Source organism: Nomascus leucogenys, chromosome 2 (assembly GCF_006542625.1).
Source record: "Nomascus leucogenys isolate Asia chromosome 2, Asia_NLE_v1, whole genome shotgun sequence".
Lineage (NCBI taxonomy): Eukaryota > Metazoa > Chordata > Mammalia > Primates > Hylobatidae > Nomascus > Nomascus leucogenys.
Genome location: NC_044382.1, coordinates 39,485,032 through 39,493,662, shown reverse-complemented (window position 1 = coordinate 39,493,662; position 8,631 = coordinate 39,485,032). Strand labels below are relative to the sequence as shown.

Genomic DNA, 8,631 nt, shown 5'->3' with positions numbered 1-8,631 from the left:
AGTATGGGTGACAGAGCAAGACTCCATCTCAAAAAAAAAAAAACCAAAAATACAAAAATTATCCAGGCATGGTGGCACACACCTGTAATTCCAGCTACTCAGGAGGCTGAGGCACAAGAATTGCTTGAACCCAGGAGGGAGATGTTGCAGTGAGCCGAGATTGCGCCACTGCACTCCAGCCTGGGTGACAGAGTGAGACTCTGCCTCAAAAAAAAAAAAAAAAAAAAAATTAAAATTAAACATATCTGGCCAGGCGCGGTGGCTCATGCTTGTAATCCCAGCACTTTGGGAGGCCGAGGCAGGCGGATCACGAGGTCAGGAGATCGAGACCACGGTGAAACCCCGTCTCTACTAAAAATACAAAAAATTAGCCGGGCGTGGTGGCCGGCGCCTGTAGTCCCAGCTACTCGGGGAGGCTGAGGCAGGAGAATGGCGTGAACCCGGGAGGCGGAGCTTGCAGTGAGCCAAGATTGCGCCACTGCACTCCAGCCTGGGCGACAGAGCGAGACTCCGTCTCAAAAAAAAAAAAAAAAAAAATTAAACATATCTACACATAGAAAAGGTACAGTGAAACTATGGTAGTATAATCTTACGGAATGACCATCGCATATTCGATCTTTATTGACCGAAACATCATTACATGGTGCATGACTGTAATTGAAAAGTCCACAGGTAACATCCTGAGCTTCAAGCAGAGGTGGATTCGGAGGTCCAGCTTAACATGATATACAGACTTTCAGTTCTAAAACCAGGAAAGTCCCAGGCAAACTGGGACAATTAATTACTGTAGCTCCAATGTGTAAACAGCTCTTGGTGTCTCCAATTCTTGGCTCTGCTTTCAGCTGAGTTGGATAATTCAGTCTCCGGATCTAAACATACCAAGACAGGACAGCAGCTCCAAACCCTACATTCTCTCAAGTTAGAGTCCTGAAAGAAAGGAACTAGTTTGCTTCCCTCATGACTCCAAAGAATTAGAGTGGGTCTTACTGGCTCTCATTGGTCTACTTGAGACATGTGTCCACTGTTTTATTTTATCTGGTTTAGTTTTTAAAATTGAGATATAATTCACATTCCATAAAATTCATCTTTTTAAATTATGCAATTCAGTAGTTTTTAATATATTCACAATGTTGTATGATTATCACCACTATCTAATTCCAAAACATTTCTATCACCCTAAAGAGAAGCTCTAGGCCAAGTACAGTGGCTTACACCTGTAATCCCAGCATTTTGGGAGGCCAAGCAGGCAGATGACTTGAGCCCAGGAGTTTGAGACCAGCCTGAACAACATAAGAAACCCATTCTCTATAAAAAATACAAAAATTAGCTGGGCATGGTGGCGAGTGCGTATGGTCCCAGCTACTCCAGAAGCTGAGGTGGGAGGAGTGCTTGAGCCTGGGAGGCAGAAATGGCAGTTAGCCACTGCACTCTACCCTGGGCAACAGAGCCAAACCCTGCCTCAAAAAAAAAAAGAAACCCTATACTCGGTAATAACCAATACCCATTCCCCCTCCCTCCAGTGCCTGGCAACCCTAATCTTCTTTCTGTCTCCATAGGTTTGCCTACTCTAGATATTTCATATAAATGGAATCAAATAATATATGGCCTTTTGTGTCTGTCCTTTTTCGCTTAGCATAATGTTTATAAGGTTCATCCATGTTGTTACATGAATCAGTACTTTATTCCTTTTTATTGCTGAATAATAGCCCATTGTATGAATATAAAAAAGTTGTACATGAATGTTCATAGCAGCATTCTGCTGCCAAGTGGTAAGATAGTTGAGTTGCTTCCACTTTTTGACTATTATGAATAATGTTGCTATGAGCATTCATATACACTTGACCCTTGAACAACACAAGTTTGAATTGCAAGGATCCACTTATATGCAGATTTTTTTAACCAAATGCAAATTGAAAATACAGTATTCACAGGATGTGAAACCTGAGTATATGGAGGGCTGACTTTTTGTATACTCAGGTTCTGCAGAGCCAACAGCAGGACTTGAGTTTGCATGGATTTTGGTGTACTCAGGCGTCTGGAACCAATCCTCTGCATACACTGAGGGTTGATCATACAAGGTTACCTAGAAGTGGGATTGCTGGATTGTACGGTAACTCTATGTAGGTCCTCATTCTTGAACCAATCACTGTGGCCTGAGAATAGAATGGTATGAATGATTTAAACCTAAGTCACAGGTTCTTTTTTGTTTGTTTGTTTGTTTTTTAAAGACAGGGTCTCACTTTGTTGCTCAGGCTGGAGTGCAGTGGCACAATCTTGGCTCACTGCAACCTCTTCCTCCCAGGTTCAAGTGATTCTCGTGCCTCAGCCACCTGAGTAGCTAGGATTACAGGCATGTGCCACTACACCCAGCTAATTTTTGTATATTTAGTAGAGACAGGGTTTTGCCATGTTGGCCAGGCTAGTCTCAAACTTCTGGCCTCAAGTGATCCACCTGGCCCAGCTTCCCGAAGTGCTAGAATTACAGGCGTGAGCCACTGCGCCCAGCTTACGCCACATGTTCTACTCCTGATGCTGAAGATGGAGTCGGTTTCATTAGTACCACATGGAATGAAAAGAAAATGATGGTTCACCAGGAAGAAATGGGGTACAGTTATCAGATGGAGGATGAATGGAATCTAGGCAGCAAATCTACAGATGGTCATTGCAAATCACTATATTAATTGAATGCTCACTATGAGCTCGGCACTGTGTTAAGTACGTGCATTATCTCATGTGACCTTTACAACAGCCTCATAAGGATTCTATTATTCTATTACTCCCCTACAGATGCAGAAACTGAGCTCAGAAAAGTTGAATAAGTTGCCCAAGTTTATATAGCTGAAAATTGAGTGTTTGAACCCAGGTCTGATGCAAAATGTCAGAGAAAAACAGATCTTGAGTTGAGCTAAAATATACCTGCTAAAGCCTCTTTTGCATCATTTGCCCAATATTTTTATAATCATTGGGGAAGAGTCTGTGTAACCAAAAATTTCCTTTCACACCAAGGACAGGGAAGAACAGGTTTTTATCATGAAAAAAATCATAGTTGACATTTTTTCCCTTTAGATTTCCAAGTAAGCTTCCCAATTTTGTCAGATATCACATTATTGGCATTGAGATTAAGCAGCTATATTTCTCAGAAAGTCTCCATGCTTTTTGTCACCACTCATCTTTTTCTAACAGGCCTAGAAATTCAGCTAAATTCTGCTTGTCATGAGATTAGGAAGTGCAGAACTCCACACCATGCTCATAACCTCCTCCAGATATGATTTACGAGAGCTCTTCTGTAGTCCTCATGATGAGGACCTGGGGCTAGGGATCTCTGACTCCCTACCCTCTACTCCTGTGGACCAGAACCCCCATGGTGTGAGTGAGATGGGTGCGACAGAAGATGTGAGGCAGCCAAAGAGTTGAAGAACATAAGAAGTTGCATGTCATTGCCACCACCCGCCACCGATTCCGAAATGTCAGTCCTTAGAGTATCACAGGAGAATAACCTCATATTAAACTATGTACTATATTAAGCTTCATACTAAGCTGCAAGCTTTTAGCACCACACTGACCCCTCCTTGAGAGACCCCATCCCACCACCCCTCCTCCCTAGAACACACACATCGCCATCAAAGCAACTTGCATCCCAAACCCTTGAAAGATTTACTGCCAGTACTGCAGACAAATCAGTGAATACCCAGCAGTCGATTCCAAAGACAGGATGTTCATTTGCATGAGGAGTTGCATGTCATTTGCATTATATTTGCAATCCATTTGCATATCACGTCTGCCCTGTCAAAATGTACATAAATGCTTTATACTTTCACTTTTTTTATTTTCTAAAGAGGACTACGCCCCCACATCCTGCCCAGACTGTCTGGGAAAATTACTGGTTGAGTATTCCCAGCTTAATTGTGAAGAGCCTCACGTGCCATACTGAGGCGATTTCAAACTGTGGAAGAGCCCCAAAGATGTCAGAACCTAGCTTGAAAAACTTCATTCACTCATTTATTCAACATGTCTTTATTGAACACTTATGATGTGCACTGTTGTTCTAGGTGCTGCAGATATATCTGTAAACAATGAGATGAAAATAGTTACAGCATTAAAAGTTAAATGCTGTCATTTCAGAAAATCACTTGGCATCAACCCAATCAATACATAATACAAGTGCAAAAAAAAAGGCACTAAAATCTCCTGAAAGTGCTTGGTTATAAGGTCATCCGGGTGTTACAGACTATGCTTATGTCGTTATTATTATTTTGTTAAGATTAATCCTGGCCAGGCATGGTGACTCAGCCTGTAATCCCAGCACTTTGGGAGGCCGAGGTGGGAAGATTACTTGGGCTCAGAAGTTTGAGACCAGCCTAGGCAAAATGGCAAAACCACATCTCTACAAAAAATACAAAAATTAGCCAGGTGTGGCTGTGCCTGTAGTCCCAGCTACTCTGGAGACTGAGGCAGGAGGATCACTTGAGCAGGGGAGGTCAAGGCTGCAGTGAGCCATGATCCTGCCGCTGCATTCCTGCCTAGGCAACAGAGCGAGACGCTGTCTCAAAAACAAAACAAAACAAAAGATTAATCCTGAAATTAAAGCAAATAGTAAGCTCCGTATTTCTTTCTTTTCTTTTCTTTTTAAAATAGAAACAGGGCCTCACTATGTCGCCCAGGCTGGTGTCAAACTCCTGGGCTCAAGTGATCCTCCCACCTTGGCCTCCCAAAGTGTTGGGATTACAGGCGTGAGCCATTGTGTCCAGCCAGTAAACTTCTTAAAGTTTACTCAAGACACCTGAGAATGTGTCCCCAAGGGATCCATGAACTCCAAGTTTGAGAAACACCAATTAAGGAGCCGTTAAACAATTTAAATAGGGAAATAGCCTGGGTTTACATCTTAGATCATTGTGCAGCCATGTGGAGGGAACGTTGGAAGGGGTGGAAGGCCAGAGGCAGATAGACCAGTAAAAGGCTGCAATAATCTAGGTGTGACTCAGATGTGGGACTGTCCACACTGTCAGCCTCATAAATCCTGTGGCCCCTTCACTGATGTCCGTCTAAAATTAAGTCACACCACATACTGGATGGCTTCGGAAGTTTTCAGTGAAAATTTGTACAGTCATGGGGGGGTCATAACATACATTGTTTCAACTGAAAATTCAGCTTTGAGGCGGTTGCAGTGGTTCATGCCTGTAATCCCAGCACTTTGGGAGACTGAGGCAGGCGGATCTCTTGAGGACAGGAGTTCAAGACCAGCCTGGCCAACATGATGAAACCCCATCTCTACAACAGGACAATATGAAGGGTGGTCTCCTCCCTTACAGGGAGGCAGAGGTTGCAGTGAGCCAAGATCACGCCACTGCTCTCCAGCCTGGGTGACAGAGTGAGACTCCAACTCAAAAAAAAAAAAAAAGAAAGAAAGAAAGAAACATGGTTAGAATGGATTGCCTGGTTTAGATGCTCAGAGGTGCCCAAACAGAGTCTGGTTCAAAACCCAGGGTGATACCAACATATAAAGAGAAGAAGGGTAGTGAAAGGAAGCCCAAGGGGAGGAAATGATGAGCGGGGTAGAAAGTATAGCAGAAACTTGGCCGGGTGCAGTGGCTCACGCATGTAATCCCAGTACTTTGGGAGGCTGAGGCGGGCGGATCACGAGGTCAGGAGATCGAGACCATCCTAGCTAACACGGTGAAACTCCGTCTCTACTAAAAATACAAAAAATTAGCCGGACGTGTTGGCGGGCGCCTGTAGTCCCAGCTACTTGGGAGGCTGAGACAGGAGAATGGCGTGAACTCCGGGGGGCGGAGCCGGCAGTGAGCCGAGATCACGCCACTGCACTCCAGCCTGGGCGACAGCGAGACTCCGTCTCAAAAAAAAAAAAAAAAAGAAAGTATAGCAGAAACCAAGAGAAGAGTTTCAAGAAAGAGGGAGCCGGCAATATAAAACTCCACGGAGAGGTCCAGTATGAGGAAAACTGGAGAGAAGTCATTGGATCTAGCAATTAAAGTGACTTTCTAAGAACAGTTTTGATGAGGTCTCATGTGAGACACTTTTTTTTTTTTGAGACGGAGTCTCACTCTGTCACCCAGGCTGGAGTGCAGTGGCGCGATCTCGGCTCACTGCAAGCTCCGCCTCCTGGGTTCACGCCATTCTCCTGCCTCAGCCTCCCCAGTAGCTGAGACTACAGGTGCCCGCCACCATACCTGGCTAATTTTTTGTATTTTTTAGTAGAGACGGGGTTTCACCGTGTTAGCCAGGATGGTCTCGATCTCCTGACCTCGTGATCCACCCGCCTCGGCCTCCCGAAGTGCTGGGATTACAGGCGTGAGCCAGCATGCCCAGCCAGAGACACTCTTGATTACAGACTCAAAAGCCATTTTCCCACTCTTCTTCCTTACTTGCCAAGACCAGCTAGGTTGTGGACACCCTAACCCAGTGGCGCTAGAGGAATTAAAGACACACACAGAAATATAGCATGTGGAGCTGGGCACGGTGGGTCACGCCTGTAATCCCAGCACTTTGTTTGTTTTTTGGGTTTTTTTTTTTTTTTTTTTTTTAGATGGAGTCTCTCTCTTGTTGCCTAGACTGGAGTGCAATGGCGCTATCTCCGCCTCCCAGGTTCAAGTGATTCTCCTGCCTCAGCCTCCCAAGTAGCTGGGATTACAGGCACCTGCCACCATGCCCAGCTTTTTTTTTTTTTTTTTTTTGTATTTTTAGTAGAGAGGGGATTTCACCATGTTGGCCAGGCTGGTCTTCAGCTCCTGACCTCAGGTGATCCACCTGTTTTGGCCCCAAAGTGCTGGGATTACAGGCATGAGCCACCATGCCCAGCCTATTGTTACTTTTCTTTTTTTTTGAGACAGGATTTTGCTTTGTTGCCTGGGCTGGAGTGTAGTGATTCAATCATAGCTTACTGCTGTCTTGAACTCCTGGGCTTAAGCACTTCTCCCACTTTAACCTCCCGAGTAGCTAGGACTACAGGTACACACAACCATGCTCAGATAATTTAAGAAAAAAAACTTTTTCTTTTTTTTGTAAAGATGGGGGTCTCACTCTGTTGTCCACTCTGATTGAGACTCTGAGTCTCCAACTCCTGGCCTCAAGTGATCCTCCCACCTCGGCCTCCCAAAGGCCTGGGATTACAGGTGTGAGCCACTGCATCCAGCCTCACTTTCTCATAAAACTAAATATACACCTGTCCTATGACTGGCAAATCTACTCTTAGATATTTTACCCAAGAAAAATAAAAACATATGTCCACAAAAAGACATACATGAGAATGTCCATAGCAACTTTTTAAAAATATAGATAGGAGTCTTGCTTTGATGCACACGCTGGTCTCAAACACCTGGCTTCAAGCAATCCTCCCGCTTCAGCCTCTCAAAGTGCAGGGATTACAGGTGTGAGCCACCCTGTCCAGCCCATAGCAACTTTATTTACAACAGCTAAAACTGGACACAACCTCAAATGATCGTAACAGGAGGACAAAATAAATTGTAGACAGGGGACAATCTATTATAAGGATTACCAGCCAGATGTGATGGCTCGTGCCTGTAATCCCAGCAGTTAGGGAGTCTGAGGCAGAAGGATCATTTGAGGCCATGAGCCTGAGACCAGCCCTGTCTCTACAAAAAAAATTTTAAATAGACAGGTGTGGTGGCACAGAACTGTAGTCCTAGCTACTCAGGAGGCTGAGGTGAGAGGATTGGTTGAGCCCAAGAGTTCAAGGCTGCAGTGAACTATGATTGTGCCACTTCACTCCAGTTTGAGCAACAGAGCAAGACTCTGTCTCTTAAAAAAAAAAAAAAAAAAAAAAAAAAAAAAAAAAGTCAGGCACAGTGGCTCACACCTGTAATCCCAACGCTTTGGGAGGCCAAGGCAGGCAGATCACGAGGTCAAGAGATCGAGACCATCCTGGCTAACATGGTGAAACCCCATCTCTACTAAAAATACAAAAATTAGCTGGGTGTGGTGGCGGGCGCCTGTAGTCCCAGCTACTCAGGAGGCTGAGGCAGGAGAATCGTTTGAGCCTGGGAGGCAAAGGTTGCAGTGAGCCGAGATCTCACCACTGCACTCTGGTCTGGTGACAGAGCGGGACTCTGTCTCAAAAAACAAACAAACAAACAAACAAAATTAGAAAGGTACAGAGAAGATTAGCATGGTCCCTGAGCAAGGATGACAGCAAATTTGTGAAGCATTCTATATTTTTAAGAAAGGATTTACTAAGTAGCATTGAAGGCCTGATCACAACTGAAAATAAGACATTGGAGCTAGTGAACATAATTTTGTGGTTTTCTCTAGTAGCCTGGAGGTAAGAGGCAGAAACAGAGAAAATGAACCTTGTCTGATCTACTTGTGGAAATTAGAGTAGGAGGGACAAAACGACCAGAGGCAAAGGAACTGGAGGTAGTAGTGAGAATGGAGGGAAAATGACTATTTGTCCAAGAGCAGTTTAGAAACATACTGTCTGGAGCGTCCCTTGTTCTGTTCCCCACACTTCTGTGATTCATGCCTCCACCTGGACTCAAAGGTAAGAAAATCAGCTAATCCTCTTTGTATACTGGGACTCAGGCTTAAAGGAGAGAAGGTAGTAGAAGCCACAGTTCATGTTAAAAGGAGGCTCAGCAACAGATCCAGGGCAAGTCA

The 8,631-nt window shown here is 44.5% G+C and overlaps 1 non-coding gene across 1 annotated transcript; it reads left to right on the top strand.

The window, feature by feature from the left end:
• Positions 1 to 8,085: 8,085 nt before the first annotated feature.
• Positions 8,086 to 8,194, top strand: LOC115831818. The gene has a single exon (XR_004027309.1). It is a non-coding gene; the product is annotated as a U6 spliceosomal RNA (small nuclear RNA).
• Positions 8,195 to 8,631: the final 437 nt, after the last annotated feature.